Raw genomic sequence first — 21,354 nt, 5'->3', positions numbered from 1 at the left:
ACAGAACCACCTGTGCAGTCAAGAATTTCCAGTTTCTTAAGACATTCATTAGTGTCAGCTGAGGAGTCCAGGGGGTGAGGTTAGAGAACAGACAGTTGAGGGAACAGAGATTAGAACCCTTGAGGGAAGGATTACCCAGGGGCTAAAATGAAGGGGTTCAGCCCCTAACAAAAGCGGTTTGGTTCACGGTTCTCAGCCAGACTCTGAGAATGGCTAATGTCATTAACAGCAAGCACCACTTCTAGCCATTGGGTCAAGATACGAGAGCAAAGGCTGGAGAGACAGCGCAGTGGTTAAGAGTACGTGCTGCTCTTGATGAGGTCCCAAGTTTGGTTGCTAACACCCCTGTTAGGCGCCTTACAACTTTAAATCCAGGGAATTCAACACTATGTTCTGGCCTCTACAGGCACCCACATTCATGCGGCATCTACACACATAGACACCACCACACATACATAAATAAGAATTAAATTTAAAATTTTAAAGAATGTTTAATTCCATTAGGTAACAGGTAAGAGCTGACGCATTTTCCCCAATATTGACAAACTATGGCTTTCTTGGCTCCATTTTTCAGATGAGAAAACTGAGGATTCGGAAAACCAAACAGCATTTTTAAGACAAGGTCTTGTTATGTAACCCAGGCAAGCATCCAACTGACTCATAATCCTCCAACCTTGGCCTCTCGAATGCTGGAGTTACAGACGTACACCAGCATGCCCAGTAGGGGAGTGGGGGTGGGAGGGTCAAACAACATTCTATCAATTACGAGCTAGTAAGCCCCAAAGGTAGACATTTTCATTTTAATTTAAATTTTAAATATCTAAATTAACATTTAATTTAAAAATATTTTATTTTAAAATTTTAAATATTCATTTAAAAATATTGTTTTGTTTTGAGACAGAGCCTCATGTAACCCAGGTTAGCCTTGAACTCTCTGTGCAGTCCGCCTGAAAGGCTTTTCAGGGTGGTCTGCACTGGGTAGAGACCCCAGCCCCACTTTGCCTCAGATAATCTGATAGCAGATAGGGGCTGGACCTGTTTAGGAAGTGTGTGGCTCCATCTGAAAAGCATTAGATGTAAGGTCACCCGCCTTCTCTGGCAGTGACGTGTCCTTCCTGGAGTGGCCAAGCAGGAAAGAGCATTGGCCAGGGCTGCAGACAGCCTGCAGTCTCTGGAGTCCTGTGAGAACAGTGAGAAGCAGGACAGAAACTGTCATGGCGGATTCGCCAAAGACTCTCAGCCCAGGTGCTGCACCCACAGACCATCTTTTGATGAGTCAGAAGAGAAAGTATCAGTGGGCAAAACATACGATTGTCTCCTGGGCATGTGTGTGTGTGTGTCTTTGTATAACATGCTTCAAGCTGTGATTCGAGAGACCCATGATATACCATGTACAAAGCCTTGGGTTGCACCCCCAGCACCCCCGAGAGGAAAGGCATGAAGTGGAGGCAGGAGAATCATGATCACGGCGGGGGGTGGGGGGTGGGGAAAGTGGGTGCTCAGGGGTAAAGTGTCTGCCAGTGAGGAACTGAATCCAAAGCTCCAGAATCCACCTGGAGCTCAGCAATGCCACTCACTTACGGCAAGAGGGGAAGCAGAGACTCCACCTTGCACCAGCTACCTCAGCTCACCCGACAGATGCCAACAGAGGTCCTCTGTGGAACAGGGCGAATGTAAGGACGGGTGTCAGTTTCCATCTGTCCTTTGACCTCAACATGCTGTGAGCATATGCTATGTGTCTATCTATTTATCTATCCATCCATCTATCTATCTATCATCTCTATCACACACACACACACACACACACACACACACACATACACACACACACACACACACACAAATTCAAGGTCACCCTTAGCAAAGTAGCAGGTATACAGAAGAATCACCTGGGTGCTTGTCAGACATCAGGTTCCTGAGTCCTAACTCCAGAAATTCTGATTCAATTAGGGAGGGGGAAAGGGGGGACTGGCAGACTTCACAACCCACCCCCACTTGGAAACCACTGGGGAGGGGGAGTGTTCCAGACCTACCGCAGCAAGGGCTCAGGTTTGTTCCAGCTGTCAGCAAGCTTGGGTAAGGCAGACAGATGAGGCTGGGAACGTGCTAGGGACATATTAGGTAAGGCTGGGATTTAAATATATCCTGGGCCTTGCCTTAAGGAGCACATTTGTAAGTCACAGTGTGTGTGCATATATAACTTGGACCAGTGTAATTTAATTAAAGGCAGGGAAAGCAAAGAGAAAGAAGGTGCGGTGTGTAGAGAAAGATTTGCACGTTCTTCCTTCCTAGGCTACTTAGGGAATTTGGTCGCAGCTGAAGCCTCTCTTTTTTCTAATGTAAAAGGGGGTTAGTCTGAACAGGGTCCGGGATCCTTAGAGATGATTTTCCCTACAGAGTGGAGGGAGAGGAGCTGGCAGTCACAGACAAGCTGGGGAAATGCCAGATTGGGACAAGCAGCTCACGCACGCTCACCTGCTGTGAACCAGACCTGAAGAAGTGCCAGCACCTGCCTGGCTACTGTGTGACTCTAACGAATGACGAAGTAGACACAGACTTCCGTGTTCGTTACACAGCACAGGAAATGGGGCCCAGCTGAGATAGGATTTGTTCGCTCCAGGCTAAGGTAGGACTTGAACTCAAATCCCCTTTGAGGAGTGCATTTGCAATGCTTGCTTATTCCCGATGTGAATGGTTGGCTGGCCACAAGTGTAAAATAAATAAATAAATCCGAAGACCTGTAGCTACCGTACCTGGGAGGTCTTTCTTTAGGACTCATGCCTAATAGTAAGACAAGCTGTTTGGTCCTTTCGTGTGTATACACCGGACAGTAAAAGTTACCAGTACGAACACTAGTGGCTAGGCCCTGGATTTGTACATGTGAATGTAAGCACATTTACAGTCTCTGTGCTCAGAAGATGGAGGTAGAAGGATCAGATGAAGTCAATCTGGACTGCATGGGACAGACACCCTGTCTCAAAACAAACATCAAGATGAGGAGGAGGAGGAAGGAAGGAAGGGAGGGAGGGAGGGAGGGAGGGAGGGAGGGAGGAAGGAAGGAAGAAGTAGGGACCAAATGATCGAATAAACAAAGGTATGGATCAAGAATCAACAGAGCACACACAGCCAGGGTAACACATGCCTTTAATCCCAGGCAGAGGTAGACAGATCTCTGTGAGTTTGAGGCTAGCCTGGTCTACAAGCTGAGTTCCACAACAACCAGAGCTAACAAAACAAAAAAACAAACAGAAACGGAAAAAGAAAGAGCACATACCTCCCCCACCTGGAATGGACAGGTGCCCAGGGTTAGTGAAGCTGGATACTTTTTGCATAATACAGGAAAGAGTCAGACTGTAAATAAGTTACAGGTGGGTGGGAGAGTCTGGCTGATTTCTGAAGAATTTCACCTCGTTTTTTGACAGGGAAGTAACCCAGCAAGAACTGAATTTCAAAGGTACTGGTTTAGCTGGGCACAGAGCTGAGGCATTGCTACAGCCTCACGCTCAGGAGGACGAGGCCATAAATTTACCATTTTAACCGTTTTAACCATCACTGCCAGTTTAAGGCTAGCTTGAATAAAGACCCTGTCTCAAAAAAGCAAAACACAGGCTTTGGCAGTGATGGCACACGCCTTTAATCCCAGCACTTGGAACAGAAGCCAGATGTAGGTGGATCTCTGAGTTTGAGGTCAGCCTGGTCTATAGAGTGAGTTCCAGAACAGCCCAGGGCAGCACAAAGAAACCCTGTTTCCAAAGCCAAATCAACACACACACACACACACACACACACACACCCTAACAACAACAACAAAAGGCTTGGTGCCAACAGCCCACAGGAGCAGGGTGAGAAGGAAGGAGCCCAGAGGCCTATATGTCCACAGGAGGCATCAGAAATAAGAATGAATCTGCATTCTAATAACAACAATAACAAAAACAACAACAACAACAACTATGTTCTGTACCTCAGCTAGGCTGGGTACGATGAGAGCCTGTGAGCTCACCCAGAAAGCATCCTCAGGGAATGAATTATGTATCCCATTTTCAAGAAAGGAGAACTGAGACCATGAATCAGAACATGTACTATAACTCACAGAGCTCTCTTCTATTGTCACAGGCATTCGAGGGCAGGGAAGCACTCGGAGAGGATAAATTCTGTTTGAGGTTTGTTGTGTCTGAGGTAAATGGCAGGTCTTGTTTGTGCAGGGGGCTGGAAGGAATAGGTGGGAAACCAGCCAAGCATCTCTGAGCTCAGGGCTCAGGGCCTCCAGAATTGTGAGGTGTGAGTGGGGGGAGAAGCAGCCAGCCTTTGCATCCTATCTATACATCCAAAAGTCCCTCCTTCCTGTATTGTGAACTTCAGAGCACAGGTTGAGGAGTCCCTTTGAACAGCAGCACACAGAATTAATTGGTCAATAGCAGCCGGGCTATACTCCAGCAGGATTACTCTTCCTCAGACACGGTGCACATCTGAGTGTCTGCTGCCTGGCCTAGGAAGGAGGCCACTTTCTGAGTATCTTTCCTGCCTTTCACTACAGTCTATGGGTTAAAAACAATGGGAAAACAAAATTGGGGGAAGACTGCCTTTGCTCAAAGAACCCTAGCCAGGGTGATCAACCAAAACAACGCATTGCGGTAACCAACTGTACCATCTCTTTCCCAGAACATTGATAGTCCATGATTTGACAACAGCTTTTCCAAATAGATACCAACGTACAGTGAGACAGGATGTGTCCCTACAAAAGCCTCTGCAGTCCGATGACTGAAAGGTAATGTTGCGATCTACCAGCAGGTGTCGCTGTTTTGCCTGCGTGAACGCGGCTCTTTGTTCTTGGCCACGACTCTCTGCCTGCTGTTAAAGACCCGCTCTCAGCTTGTCCCAAGGGACTTTAATTTGGGTCGAGACAAAGAAATTCCTTCCTCCTTAAATTTTTAAGTGGAAAAATATAGTTAAAGTATGTCCATATACCCTGAAAACCTGACTTGGAGAGTCATGCCGTAATTTCTAGGGAATCATATACAACAAGCTCACACTTGTAGTTGCAGGGGGCTGAAATGAGGAAAATTAGAAAATCATTATTTAATAAGGGTAGAGCTTCTGTTTTATAAGATAAAAGGAGTTATTGGTATTTAATGTGGGGTGCACCACTAAACTGTGCACTAAAAATGGTTAAAATGGTAAATTTATGGTATTTATTTTGAAGGGTCAATTGTGAGAATCTAATTTTTAATGGCCGAAACGTCTCTCTAGTCCATGATATGTATTTTCTTAAACACAATAAAGCTTTCAAATAAAATGAAAAAACAAAAACTAACGCTAAGGAATACACACTAGCCTCATCTCTAACCCCCCAGTATACGTCCCATTCTTGAACTGGCAACCTGAGCCTCAAAAACAGATGAATTCCGGAGATGAAAGCCTGCCATCTGGTGCTCCGAATGAATGGACCCCTTTTGTTAAGAACTAAGAAAGCCCATCTTCAGTAGAGGCCAAGCATCTCCTTCTGGAAGTCCTAGGGATGAAAAAGATACCGAAGACATTGTGACGGACCGAGCTTACATATAAAGACCCCACTGTGTGAAGCAGAGGTCCTGGGCTTTCCTGTTGTACCTGCTCCTCTAGAACTCTAAACTTAAAAAAATCCAGAAAAGAATCAGTACTATCTGCTAAGCCACACCCCCCATAAAATAATCTAAGCATATTTAGACCCCGCTTTCAGCATATCCACATGGGCCTAGGGAAATGGCATTTCCTCCGCTTAATTAAGCCCACCCTTGCTGGGACATTATTTCATTGGCATGCTTCCTCCTTTGCTTAAGACAGGGTCTCTCTACGTAGCTCAGGCTGGCCTTGAACTCTTGCTTTTCCTCCTGCCCAGCTCTGCTGGGAAACCTACTCATTCAGTATCTCTGCTACAGTACTGCCCCAAACTAAAAACCCTTCCCTAAGAACCCAAAATATTATCTGAAGAAGCCCAAAATTCCACCTAAAATTCCAATTCAGTTCACCAAAGCAATTGCTGTGGGAAACGTGTGTTTTAAAAGAAAGGCAGAGCGTTGGACTTTCCCCAGCAGCTTTCTTGTTGGGGACTTAGGACCTCCCTGCTCTGTGGCCGGGAGGGGCTGTGGGCCGTCAGCGCAGCTTTAACTCAATCACCTAAGCTAATCAAGTCTAGAGTCCACTCATTCTCTGGGAATCATTTTCTCTTGTATTCCAGAAACACTGCTTTCGGGGTCATTTTCTTGATATAACCCCACCCCCGTTGTGGCTTACAGTGTCCTAATACATGACCAGAGGAATCGCCAGCCATGTTGAAATGTGGAGTCAGCTGTGCTGACTAAAGATAGATATTCCTCTCACTGGAAATAGCTAGTAAGCGTGTCAACCGGAGGTATTATGCCATAGCCTACCTTTTTACTTTTAGCTCTGAGGTGACAGGTAAATACTTCCCTCCACTGCTGCCCCCTTTCTGAAGCTTGGGAGAAAGTTCCAGCTGGTAAAAAATGCTAGGATGGAGGTCACCACAGCACACACGAGAAAGAACAAGTTTCTCCACAGAAACCCAGCTCGTGGCCAAGAAGAGAAGTGGGTGGAAACCCAGAGGGAAAGCTATGGACCCTTCCCTTCCAAGGATCCCTGTGAGGATTAAGTCTGCTAGGACCTGGTTGTTGTTTCTCACTGTTGGCCTGCAACACATTGTGTAAATACGTAGGCCTTCGTTTCTTCATTTGGAAAATGGGGTTAAGAAAGCCCAGCTAGGAAGGCTGTGAAGATAACTCAGTTGGTATGGTGCTTGCCATATAAGATTGAACAACCTGAGTTCAATCCCCGGAACATGCATGATAGCAAGCAATCAAGCAAGAGTGAGTCAAACACAGCAGATTCTAAAACCTCAGTGCTGGATGGAGGGCAGAAACAAGCAGATCCCTGGGGCTTACCAGCCAATCAGCCCAGTCTTAAATGGGTTTCAGACCGGTAAAGATCTGTCTCAATTAAAAACAACAACAACAATAAATGGGCTGGCAAAAACCAGCTCTGTGGGTTGGGGCAGTTATCACCACACCTGACAATCTGAGTTCAGATGTGCCCTGGATCACATACTATGGATTGGTGTACACACACACACACACACACACACACACACACACACATACACACACACTAAATGAAATAAAAACATTTAAAAGATAGGCATTATCTAAGGAATTAAATGGAGGTTACTCTCTGACCACCACACATATGTGCACATATACATATACCCACATGGACACAAACAAGCATACATACAGTAAATCTAATATGCACGCTATTTTTGAGAGATGTAACAAAATCTAATGTATTCATAGAACAGTAAACAAATTATAAATTCAGTGAATTTTCACAAAGCCAAAATTGGATTGAACAAGAATGGCCCCCGTAGATTCATAAATTTAAGTACTTGATCCCCAGTTGTGGAACTGTTTTGGAAGGATTAGGGGGTGTGGCCTTGTTGGAGGAGATGAGTCACTGGGGGTGGACTTTGAGGTTTTAAAAGCCCATGCCATTATGAATTAATAGATGTAAGCGCTCATCTACTGTTCCAGCACCACGCTTGTCTGCTGCCATGCTCCCTGGCCTGATGTTCATGGACTCTCACCCTCTGAAACTATAAGCTCCCAATTAAACTGCTATCTTTTGTAAGTGGCCTTGGCCATGGCTTTTTATCACAGTAATAGGAGAGTAACTAAGATATACACCTAGAAAAATAATAATTTAAAAAATATAACCATATGAAACCAAGAGAAAGCCTATGCTGACATCTGACTATAGACTAGTCATATGTGTAGATTGTCCTGAAGCTGTTAGTATTTTAATGTTAATTCCACTTCCCCAAGAACTGCTGCCTAGTCACGTTCTCAGGACTTCTTCAAAACCTTCCCATTTTAATAGTAAAATAAAGGCAAGAGCAAGTGATTGAGCAGGGTAAAGGAGATGGAGAGAAAGAGGGTCAGAGGTCAGAGGACAGAAGACTGAGGGAGAAGCTCCAAGATGGAGATCCAGAAGGATGAACTGGATCCAGGTGGGCTTGACTGGCACTAAGTAGCTATGAACATTTTAGGGATTTTATAGGCCTAATATCTCATATAGAAGGGCAGCTTGTATCTTTGTCTATTTGATGCAATCTTGTTGTGTAGAGGGTTTGTGGATTGAGAATTGAATATATAAACTTGTATGAAAAGCTAGCGGGTCATAGAGTTGTGTTTGTGATAGAATTTGGGGTATAGAAACACCCCGGGATGAAGGCACAGGGAAGGGAGTCGTGCGGATGGAGTGAGACCGTGGGGATGGCTCTGACCGAGCAACAGAGTCTGCGCTCTCGGCTCCATACTAGAAGTGGGCCCAAGGAGTGAGACCTCGGAGCCGTAAAAGAAATAAGATTTTATTTTTTTAATATTTACTGCAACACATGTGCCTGATTTTGAACTAGATTTAAGAGAGCTCATACTGTGTGTGTGTGTGTGTGTGTGTGTGTGTGTGTGTGTGTGTGTCCTTTGTGCCCAGTTTCTATTAGCATATTTCTCTAAGAAATATCTGTGATTGTTCCTGGTCATTGTCACGTAATATTTCACAAGTTTTTTTGTTTTCTTTTTTTTTTAAATCACAAGTCTGAAATACATGGTTCAGTGTTTAAGGTTACCAGGTAAGCAACTTTGAGTGCCAAACTTCTCCGACTTTTATAATTTTTGGTTTATGTTGTGGTTTGAGTGAGAAATGTCCCCCAGAATCTCCGGTATTTGAACAACTGGTCCCCAGTCGGTGGCACAGTTTAGGGAGGTTATGGGACCTTCAGGAAATGCAGCTTTGCTGGAAGAAGTCTCACCCAGCAGATCGTTGAGAGATTACAGCCTCACACCACTTCCAAGTCATTCTCTCTGCCTCCTGTATGTATCTGAAATGTGATCTCTCAGCTTCCTGCTTCTGGTACCCTACCCCACCCCCAAGATGGGCTCTTCCTCTCCCTCTGGCTCCTTAAACCCAAATAAACTCCTTAGTCTACACATTGCTTTTGGTCCTGGTGTTTTCCTGCAGTAACAGAAGAATGACTAATCAAAGTTTGTTGTTTTCTCTTCTGCAGTAATGGGGCTGGACCCCAGGGCCTTTCATGTGGTAAGCTAACATTCTACTGAGCTATCTCCCCAGCTCTGTGACTCTGCTTATGAACACGAGATTCGGCTGAGATGAAACATTTTCTCCTTTAGCTCCCATTTTAAGAAAGATAAAGGGGAACCAAAGGAGAGATGAATAGTCAGCTCTGAGTCCCAACTCCTCACCTCAGTCCACATCCCCCATGCATCCCCCGCATCCCCCATGCTTCTGCTCACTGTAAAATCAGTCAGAGGGCAGCAAGCAGCCTGGTCAACAATGTTTACTAACCTTCTCCAAAGAGACCAAAGGACCCATCCTGTATCTTACAGACATGGGGTCTCAACATCCCTTACTATTCCCACTCTGCAAGCTCAGGAAAGCAAGGATGGCAGAGACGGCTGAGCCTCACACCAGAGAAGCCAGCTACTGGGCACCTTCTGCTCACTCTCAGACCGAGCAGGTCTCAGCAGGTCACAGGCCTCATCCCTCACTGGTAGCTCCTTCTTAAAAGCAATGAATCTTTCTCCTCCTCACTTTTCTCCTCCATTAAATGGAGTGAACGAGGGTGTTAAAAGACATAATTGTCCTTTATAGGGAGCCATGGCGTCTTGGATGAAAGTCTCTGGAGCTGGGGAAAGCTTGTCCAAAATGAGTAAATACTTTGATCAATGGAGACCAAGGGAGAAAACACTGCCTGCATCATCTAGAATTATCCAGCCTGGTCTGGTGCTCTAGTTTGTTTTTATTTCTGTGATGAAACATTGGCCAAAGCCAACCTGGGGAGGAGAGAGTTTACTTCATCTCACAACTTCCAGGTCACAGTGGACCACTGAGGGCAGAAACTGAGGCAGAGACTAGCAAAGGACACGGTTTACTGTCCTGCTCTCCACAGCTCGCTCCGTCTGTTTTCTTGGACTACCCAGGACCAGCTGCTGCCCAAGAATGACACCACCCACTGTAGGCTGGGCTCTCCTCTATCAATTATTAATCAAAACCAAAAATAAAAACAAAGGAGTCTACATTTTCTCTCCTACAGGCCAATCTGATGGAGGTATTTCCTCAATAAAGGTTCCTTCATCCTGGGTGAAGCTAGGTTGTGTGGAGTTGGCAAAAAACAGATAGCCAGCACTTGTGGCTAGCAAGGTTTTATCTAACAGATGGCCTATGGGGGATTTTTTGCTCTCTTTTGAACAGTGTTCACAGCCCTTGACTTCTACACTAGGCTTAGGTTACAAAGGGATATCAGGTCAGCAGGACTTCGAGCACTCAAGTTTTTGTTCCCACGCACACAGTAAATATTCGGTAAATATTTGCTAGAAAAAAAAACAGTCAGTTACTTTATTTGCTTAAATCTATGAAACAGGTTTAAGAACCAGATTGCCCTAATAGTTTCAGATCCCAAGATGATGAAGAATATAACGGGATAGATGGCATGGTTGTCTTGAGTTATTGAAAATGCTCATGCGTCATTAAAAATAAAGAGGCTGAGCTTGTGAGACAGCTCAGAGGGTGAAGGAGAGAGCTGCTGACTGACAACCCGAGTTCAATCTCCAGGACCTCATGTTGGAAGGAGACAGGAGAGAACCAATTCCCACCAGTTGTCCTTTGACCTCTGCATGTGCTCTGTGGCATGTGCGGTGACACGTATCAACATGCATTCGGAAGAAATGAATACAGAAAACAAAAAAAGAAAAAGGAAAAAAAACACAAAAATACCTCCCAAGATGCAAGCTCAGCTGAAACCCACATCATGGCCAACATTTTACCTACTGGAAGAGAAACATTACCAAGTACACACATCAGCACTTGCTGTTGTCATGAACACAGTCTTGGGAGGCCACATTTTTTTTGAGATTTATTTTTATTAATTCTAACTATGTAGGTGTATGTTTGTCTAACTATGTGTAGGTGTCTATTTGTTTGGGTGTGGGTGTGGGCACACGACTGTAGGTGCCCACAGAGCCAGAGGTTCAGATCCTCTGGAGCTGAGGTTCAGACAGTTGGGAGCTGTCTGATATGGGAGCTGGGAATAGAATTCAGGTTGTTTGAAAGAGCAAGTGCTCTTAAACCACTGAACCATCTCTCTAGCCCTGGGAGGCCACATCTTTATTCCAACATCCTGTCATGGCTCAAAACCTTTTGAAACCTCTCCTTAAGAATTTTACACAGAGGCTAGAGAGATGATGGCTCAGTGGTTAAGAGCACTGTCTGTCCTTCCAGAAATCCTGAGTTCAATTCCCAGCAACCACATGGTGGCTCACAGCCGTCTTTAATGAGACCTGGTGCCCTGTTCTAGCCTGCACGAATACATAATAAATAAACCTAAAGAAATTTTCGCAGAATCAGGCCTGTTATTTTAGTATCTGGTATAGTGTTGAATCTTCATGTTTGGAGAGCAAAGGTATTTATTTAAAACAGCAAAAGGAAGCTGGGTGTGGTGGCATATGCCTTAAATCTCAGTAGGCAGAGCTCAGTCAGTTGGAAGCCATCCTGTTCTGTTTAGTGAGTTCCGGGACAGCCAGAGCTGCATAGAAAGACTCTCCCTATCTCAAAAATAAAGTAGCTAAAGGACACAGAAAGACATGTATGACTGAACAAAGAGTCATTAACTGGAAGGGGGTGGGGCACAGTATCACAGAAACCATCTCGTTACAGAGCTTTGAAACTGGATTTAAAGAAAAGTTTATAGAAATGCCTTCAGATGTGGTTTTTGTTCCGTCTTTGGGTTAAGGTTTTTTGTTTGTTTTTAGAATGGGGTTTTAAGTAGTCCACACTGGCCTTGAGCTCATATATACTCAAAGGTAATCCTGAACTCCTGACCTCTGTGTCTACGCTTCTCAGGTGCCAGGATTATAGGCCAACTCTACCACACCCAGCCCAGCAGTGGTTTTCAGGGGTTGGTTTAGTAAATCTTTCCACGCCCACGGACAGGCTGGACAATGAAAGGCACACTGTGGTACAGCACCTGACACAGGCGTCTCAGGCTTCAGCAATTACACCTGTCTTGGTCCAAGAGCACTTTCTGCGGCTTGAGTCAGAAATGTCCTCAACAGACACATGTGTTTAAATACCTGGTCCCCAGGTGGCAGCTCTGTCTTGTGAGGTGGTGAAACGTTTGGGACATCTGACCTGGCTAAAAAAAAAGTGGGTCAGTGGAGACTGACCTCAGAAGTTACCTCCAGTTCCTACCCGGCTCTTCGCTTTCTAAACACATATTCAATGAACATATAGACTGCTTAATGCCAAGCATCCTTCTAGAAGCTAGGACTGGAGCAGTGACTAAATCAAGCCCTCAGCCCTCCTTGATCTGATATTTCTATGTAAGAGCAAGGTGCTTTCTCTCCTCTCCTCTCCTCTCCTTTCCTCTCTTCTCCTCTCCTCTTCTCTCTTCTACTCCTCTCTCTCCCTCCCTACCTCCTTCCCTCTCCCTTCTTCCCTCACTCCCTCCCTTCCTTCATCCCTTCCTCTTTCTCCCCACTGAGACTATCCAGTGAGACAAATGTTGTCTGGCTAAAGCAGAGATTTTTGGTTTTAGGAGGTGCTAGGGATAGATTACCCTGAGCTAAAGAGATACCCCATTCTTGGTTTTCTGAGACAGGGCTTCAATGTGTATTCCTGACTGGACTCAAATGCTCCAACCCCCTGCCTCTGCCTCTGTAATACCAGGATCACATAGCATGTACTGCCATGCCAGACAGAAGGAGTTTCTGCTTTAAGTCTTGAGTGATTGGGAATGAGTGTGTGGGGGTGTGGGGGGTGATGTTAGGATGATCTTGGCTCAGTAAATGTCTGCCACATCCAGCTTTTTACAGACTGGTTTTCTTCCTGGCGTGATGCTGGAGATGCAAAGACTGTGGGTGAGATGCTTGAGCTCAGCAGCGTGTAGCTTGTTAGGGAGCATTGTATAGATCTGTGAAACAAAGATGGCACTTGAGTTCTAAAACATGCTGATGTAAGTGACTTACGGGTTTGCTGTGAACCAAATAAGAATATAGATGGGCCATCGTCAGTCATGGTAGTAACTTCCGGAACCTTGCACACAGTTGGTGCCCAAAAATGTTTCTTTTGCCCCTTGGGTTGGGATATAGCTCAGTTGGTCGAGTGCCTGTCAAACATGCACAAACCCTGGGTTTGTTATGTTTGCTTATTTAGTTTGTGTGTGTGTGTGTGTGTGTGTGTGTGTGTGTATGTGTGTGTGTGTGTTGGTGTGTATGTGTGTATGTGTGTGCTTTGTGTGTGTGTGTGTGTGTGTGTGAGAGAGAGAGAGAGAGAGAGAGAGAGAGAGAGAGAGAGAGAGAGAGAGAAATTCTTTCTGGTTGAACACATGATACAGGATGAATGTACTATTCAGAAGACAATTGGCAAGGAATTTGGGCAAACCACCAAGCACTACTGTACAGGCAGGAAGTACTCTGTTGTCTGTGGGTTGTTGTCCCCCATCTGCTAAGGGGTCGCCCCCAAAGCCCCATCCTCTGAATATGCAGCATACGGGGTTAATCTCTCTCCCATCTGCTCTCCCACAGAGCTTTCCCCAGTTGCCAACATTGCAACACTTGGCCCATTCTACTTTGTGTTTTACAGAGGCCTCAGGTTACTATGACTTGACTCTTGTAAATTCTTGAGAGCCAGAAACCTGTTTGGTTCACCTTTGTACCTGCACAGTATCCAACATGGGCTTCAAATGTGGCGATTTTACCAACCCCTTCTGGTTTACTGGGGTCTCTAGTAAAGAGACGCCCACTGAGGGTTTCTCAACTAAGAATTTTTGTAAGACTGAAGAGGGGGTGACCATGAGAAACACTGCTGTCACCAAATTCTTTGTTTTTATCAGAGTCTGTGTTTCTCAGATTTCTTACTATTAGCCTTTTTTTTTACCCAAACATAATAATTTAATCAGAAAATCTATGATCTATGAAAAAGACATCTGTAGGCAACCAGATCTCATTATAGGGCACTATTGTCCTAAGCCAATGTTGGAAGATAACGAAAGGCAGGATTTATGTAGCATCTGTGGCAGCACAGAGGAAAGAGCTGATGTCATTGGATTGGTGACATCTTATAGAAACGAATTCCACCCCAGTGGTTGTCAAAAATACAGCAAGGATCTAAACAATTCCTCTCTGGGTCTAGGGCACTTTATACATGGGGTTCAAGTGCTGTCTATTCACCTACCAGAGGTTGCAGAGGGAAATTGTCTCCCAGAGTGACTACCCCAGTTTGCCCAAATCTGTCCTAGTTTGGGCACTGGAGGTCTATGTCACAGAAAGCTCTCAGCTCCAGGCAATCTAGAACAAGCTGCTGAGGCAAGGCGACAGGTGCCTCATCGAAGGCCGAAGATATAAGAACCGGCAGGGATGGAAGCTGGCTCCCCTAACACTCACTGTCTGTTAGGTCACCATGCTTATTTGCCTGGTACTCAGCTCCAGAACTAGCTTGCAGGGGGTCCTGTTACCCGATTGGTTCTTGGTCTATCAGTCAAGTTGCTAGGGGTCAATTTTGGTCAGAAGAAATAGGCAGGACTTCCGAGTTCCTGGAGGGAGACAAGGAAAGGAAAGGAGTTTTCCCTGTGCTTCAGAGGGAGAAAAAGCCAAGCAGCCACGTGAGATCTCGGGCAGAGCGGATACAGGCCACTTCTGCGGGCGGAAGGTTACGGATGCTGAGCTGGGATTGAAGGTAACTGAGCAACTGAAGTTGAGTGCAGATTTAGGGTGCTGGGAGTTCTGGGGAGGGCATGCTAGCCGTGGCAGATTGGAGGCACCCAGCAACTGTGCCAATAAGGCGAGTTGGAATTGATCTGCAGGACCAGTTCGTTTACTCCAGCAGTGCACAGATCGGGGAGGTGGATTTGGCCTGGGTGGAAGTTCAGTTGGTCATCCCACCAGCTCTTTCACAACCTCACCACCAGGGCAAGCTCTCCAGCTAGCTCATCAAATGCCACAGTAGCAAGGGGCAGAGACTCCTGTTCTTACACCCTCAGGGCTAGCTCACCCAGGCCCTGCCCCCAACCCTACCATCAGGGTCAGCTCTGCTGTGCTGCCCAGGTGAGGGGGGTCGGCTTCCCACACCCACATCACCTCACAGCAGACTAGGGGTGGGGCCAGCTCTCCAGAGTTCCACAGACAGTGAGGGGCGGGGCCAGTTCTGCCGAGGACTTGGACATCAACATGGTCCCACGTAGTAGACCAGACCAGGGATGCCCGAATGGTCTTTGGTGGTAACGTGAGCCACAGACGTGGACACAGACCTCTGCTGCTGCGCGGCCATGCACCCAGACACAGCCCTCAGTGGCCAACATGGGCTGGGACTTCACCATGGCCCCAGGTGGCATCGGGCTACTCACATCAGGCTGTTTCTCTCCATCCTGTGTCTTAAGCTGCCTCTCTTCATGATGCTCAAACCGTTTCACTTCTCTTTGTCTCCCATCTCTGTACCACACTCTTGCACATCATAATGGTTCCTGCTGCAGGCAGGCTATGCAGTACCAGGCTGGCCTCTGGGTTTCTTCTGTCTGCCTGTGCTGAGTGGCAGCAGGTAGGCCTTTGAGACCCTTGTTATATATAATGGCTTCTGGGGATTTCTGTAACTTTTTTTCTTTCTGTTCTGTTGTTGTCTGGTTGGTTTTTGTTTTTCGAGACAGGGTTTCTCCATGTAACCCTTGGCTGTCCTAGAATTTCTCTGTAGACCAAGTTGGCCTTGAGCTCACAGAAATCTGCCTCCTTCTGCCTCCCAGTGTTGAGATTAAAAGCATGAACACCATCACCCATCACAACCTTTTTTTAAATAATAAAAACTACTGTAAAGACCCTTCAAGGATGTTGCAATTGGCCTGCCTGTTCACAGAATTTCATCTCACTACCAATAAACATTAAATTCCAATTCATCCATAAATATGTCTGTGAAGTCATCCGTGATAAGGAGCCCAGGGCTGTGTGCCTGTCTCAGGCAGCAAGAAAACAGCTCTTGCATGCTGCCTTTCCCCTGGTGGGAATTTAGCCCAGCAAAGACCACAGTCCGATGGATACTGACTTACTAAGGTGAAGCACTGGCTTGGGGAACAATTTGCTGCAATGCTGGAGAAATGGATACACAACAAAGAAAAGGCCAGGAGAAGATGGAGTTGTCAGCAGATACACACTAACGGCAGTCACTTGTGAGATATTAAGAGTTGGAATGGAAGGGCCATGTAGTGAGTGCCTTTAAAGCAGGCACTCAGTGGCAGAGGCAGGTGGATCTCTGAATCTGAGGCCAGCCTGATTTTACAGATCCAGTTCCAGAACAGCAAGGACGACACAAAGAAACCCCTTCTTGACAAACTAAAACAAAGACATAATAATAATAATAAATAATAATAATTATAAATAAACTTAGGAATAAATAAATATTTTAGAAATAAATAACTTAGAAATAACAAATAAACTTAGGAATAATAATAAATAAAATAAATAATAAATAAAGTAATCAAATAAATAATAAATAACTTAGGAATATAATAAATAAATGACTTAGGAATAAATAACTTAGGAAGTGATGTCACTTTTCCAAAGTATAAAAAATACTGTCCTTGCTGCTTGCTGAAGACCCATGTTAATTCTAAGATCCCACCTATAACTATAAATTCTATTCCCTCTTCTCACCTGTGAGGGTAGACACTACATACACACACTCAGTCACACAAATACACATAATTAATAATAAAAATAGTCTTTTAAAAACAGACAAAAACAAGATCTTTTTTTTTTTTTTTTTTTACAGTAGAACCCAAATGTTGGGCTCCCTCAGGGGCTGGGCTGGTCACAGGATGAGCTCAGCCCAGATGAAGGAGCCGAGGCCCTGAAGCTACATCCCACACAGAGGGACCTGTACCTGGGAACAAGGAAAGCTTCCTGTAGAGCTCGCTGCCTGGATGCTGCTGGGACTTCTGACTGGCCTGGAGAGCAGGGTGGGGTATACAAACAGATGGCTGCTAGTCAGGGCTTGTCACTTCGGGAAAACAGGGTTTATGGAAAGGACACACATGCTTGCAGGTCCACACCAAACTGAGCAGTCAGGTGTCGGAGACCAGAGGAACGCCAACTGCTCAGCTCTGGCCAGTCTTTTCCTCTTTGTATTTCTCGTGTTTCTTGAAGCTAGACAGATGCCAAATAGCCTTACAAAATCATACATACATATTTGCAGAGTTTCTTGTGGTCTATAGCCACTGTTGCTAGGATCTCTCCTGGCTCGGGTCTCCTTAGCTGTACACGCCTCCCTCCCGGCTAGGGATGAGGATGAGTTCAGGTCAAACTTGTCTCCATCCGCTGCTGGGGGGGGGGTGGTAGGGGTGGGGACTTCAGAGCCTAGGGAGGCAAGCAAAGTGAGGGCAGGCAAGTGCCACTAACCCAAGGATCTCAAAGCTTCAGGGGGTCTCTTTCCACCGCAGGGGACAGGCACCGCTCCTAGGAGACCTTGGGCAACTTGGCCGCTAACTTCCAGAACAGTGAAATAACAAATACCAGCGTGGAGTCTGGAGCAAGAGAACAATACAAGTGCCCAGTAAATAAAACTGGGGCATCATGGAAGGTGTCATTACAGGAAAAAGATCTCAGTCGCTGGATGTGGAGCACCGAGGAGACACAGATACCCGTCTGAATAATCCCCTCTCCTGCTCAGTTCCGGAGCGGAGCCGGATGCGATAGCCAATTGACGAAGATAATGTCTAACTCACTAACTCGGCATTTTATTCAGCCAACCCAGGTCTGTGGAGTGTTTGCATGGGTAGAAACTGGATAGGCATTCACTAAGGCAGGGCTACAAGCCCCTCTTCAAAATCACCTCAAGAGCTCAATTAAAATGCAGACCCAGGACTCCCCAAGAAACGCAAGGAAGCCTAACCTCTTAACTAGGGTCCAGGACACCACACAGCTGTGGGGTGCAGGACATGTTGGACTATCAGGGACAATTTCGGAATATTGGGCTCTGCCCTGAACAGGACCGTGTTCACTTTTCTCCAGTTGAACCAAATGTAGGTAAGGAGAGGACTCTCTTGAAAACCTCCTGTATGATTTATCCCACTGCGCAGGAAGATGAGATTCCCCGGGGAGTTATCTCGCGCCCTACCTGGGGTGAGTTATCTCACGCCTTTCCTCCACAGCCAACTGGTTTCCCCAGACTGTTCCCACCCCAGCCCCAGTTCTGTGGCAATTGCAATGACAGACCTCAGCCCCACCCTCTACCTACGGTGGCTGTAATTAGGCCATCCTTTCCAGACTTGTAGCCAGAGCTCAAGCGAACCTGATCCCTACTATTCTCTCAAAGTGCCCCAAAGCTTGGCGTGAAGGGTCCACAAAATCTCCAAGAGCCAGGCTCCTTCCCCGCACCTACGCAATGACCTAATCCTTAAGAATGCCGTCTGGCCTTCATTTCCCACACTCATTTCTTCTTCGTTGAGAAATAAATGTCTATCAAGCGTCAACCTACAGAGTGGTTTGACTCCCAGGAAATCACTTTTTACCAAGAGTTCTGCACTGGCTTTTGTTGTTTGGCTTTGCCTGTTTTCACTTTAAGAATAATGTTTAATGACATTTTCATATAAAGTTAGCAATGAAATACATACTCACTTCGTTTCAGTGATGTCACACGATAAGGAACAACAAATGGTCCAAAATACGTTTAAATAGCTCTAAGCCTTTAGCATGCTCAGTCGTTTGGTATCTAAAACGGCCAGAAGCAATCTTGCACTCAGAACCACAGAATGACGGTCTTCGTGGGACACAGTTTGAACCTCCTGGCTTGTCAAAGTTTTTTTTCATCATGAGCACAACAATCAAGGAACAATAGAGTTTGTATTCCTCATTCTAAACATTATGCAATTAGAAGCTTAGCGTGGATCTCCAGAACACCGGGAAACCGCCTTTCTCAATGAAGAAGACAGACCCAGGCTTACCAAGCTGCCTTACCGAAAACATGATCTTGGGAGTGCTGGGAGGAGGAACTTGACTACGAAGTCTGATTATTTTAAACTCACCACTGTAACAGACAACCTCTGTACTAGCACCTGACCCCCAAGGTCAGGGACAGTACTGAACTGGCCCAACGCCACATCTTCCTACTGTCACGCTCAACCTGACACTAGCTTCAAGATGTCAGCAGTGTCTGCCATATAAGCTAGTGTGACTTACTGGTGTCATGTCACTATGTCAGTACATGTTTATGGATAGTTTGCTACATGCTGGTCACCTTGACACTTTTTCAGTAACACTCAATAGCCCCCTCTAGAGTGCTCTTCCATTGAGCTGTGTGGTCCAGCCCTTCTTTTTATTATTATTTTTTATTGTTTTGAGACAGGGTCTCATTAAGTTGCCCAGATTCCTCTTTTACCTTTTTTTTATGTTATTTTTGTTTACCCCCTTCACATCCCACTTGCTGCCCCTCCTCCCGGTCACCTTCTCCAAGAACCCTTCCCCTTCTCCCCCTTCCCCTTTGTCCTTTAAGAGGGTGGAGGCTCCCTTGGGTATCCCCCCCATCCTGGCACATCAAATTTCTGCAGGGCTAGGCACATCCTCTTTTACACTTAGGATCTTCCTGTCTCGGCCTCCCGGTGGCTAGAAATGCCTGCCTGGACCACGGATTCGTTTTTTTTTAGTCCAGACTGCCCTATGATCATTCTTTTTCTTATTAAAAACAGTTTTGTGCTCTATTCAAGAAAAAAAATGGGGTTGAGGCTCTGCTAATGTTATAGAATCCAAGCCTGGCTTCTGGTGACAGTGACGACACATTCAAGGGAGGGGCTCTGCTTATCTCCGCAAGCCCTGCCCCTTCCTCAACTCACCTTTTGGCTGAACATCCCCAAGCCTGACTTCCTGTGAATGTCTGCACTGTTGGCTCTCCCTGTGTGAGAGGAAGCCAGGCTCAGCCGGTCTCAGTGATCACAGTGCAGAGTTCACCCTGACATCTCAAAGCCACTGCACACCTTCTGCAACGGGGATAAGTGGCCCTGCTGTTGCAGAGCCGACACCTGCCTTAGGGTTAGCATCACCAGCTTCCTCAGAATTTTCTCCCTCTTTCCTGAAAAAAAAAAAAAAAAAAAAAAAAAAATATATATATATATATATATATATATATATATCATGGGCCCCTTGTCTTGGTCTCAGCCTTAACAGCGTTAAATCTTGTACTCAGCGCAAGTCTCTGGTCCTTTGGTTATTCTGGCTTTCTGTTTCATTTCATTTTAAAATGACTTTTTTTTTCTCTAATTTTAAAGGTTGGTTTATTTTTATCTTATGTGGATGAGTTTTTGCCTTCACGTATGCATGTGCACCTTCTACGTGCCAGGAGTTAAAGATGGGTGTGAACTGCCGTGTGAATCAACCTGGGGCCTCTTCAAGCACATCGAGTGCTCTTAACCAACGAGGCACCTCAGAATTTAGTTATGGTGTTAGAACTGTATTTCAAGGCACCATGTGCCGAGGAGGGTTCCCATTTCCGAACAAGTGCTCCACCCCACGGGCTTGCATTAATTCACGTAACAACAGCACCAGAAGAGACAGTGTTCCATCCCTATTTTCAGTGTTAGGGAACTGAGGCACAAGGAGGTTAGCTAGCCTGCCTGGAGTCCTACCTAACAAAGAGCACCTACATGAAGACAGAGCTGCACATCTGCTATATATGTGTGGAGAGCCCTAGGTCCAGCCCGTGTATGTTCTTTGGTTGGTGGTTCAGACTCTCAGAGCCCCAAGGGTCCAGGTTAGTTGACTCTGTTGGTCTTCCTGTGGAGTTCCTATCCCTGTCAGGGTCTGAAATTCTTCCTCCTAATCTTCCATAAGAATCCCAAACTCCATCTACTGTTTGACTGTGGGTGTCTGCATGTCTGGGTCAGCTGCTGGGTGGAGCCTGTCAGAGGACACCATGCTCCTGTCTGCAAACATAACAGCGTATTATTAATAGTGTTAGGGATTGGTGCATGCCCATGGGATGGGTCTCAAGTCTAGCCCATTACTGGTTGGCCATTCCCTCCATCTCTTCTCCCTCCCCCATTCCTGCATTTCTTATAAACAGGATAAATTTGAGGTTGAAAGTTTTGTCAGTGAATTGGTGACTCTATCCCGCTACTGGGGTTCCTGTCTGGATACAGGAGATGGCCTCTTCAGGTTCCATGTCCCCAATGTAGTGAGTCACAGCTAAGGTCACCCCCATTGATTCTTGGGTGGCTCCCTTACCCCTGGTCTCTGTCTTTCCTGGAGATGCTCCAACTTC

This window comes from Micromys minutus, assembly GCF_963924665.1.
Source record: "Micromys minutus genome assembly, chromosome: 18".
NCBI lineage: Eukaryota > Metazoa > Chordata > Mammalia > Rodentia > Muridae > Micromys > Micromys minutus.
The sequence above is the reverse complement of the archived record's forward strand: the minus strand, read 5'-3'. Positions refer to the sequence as shown.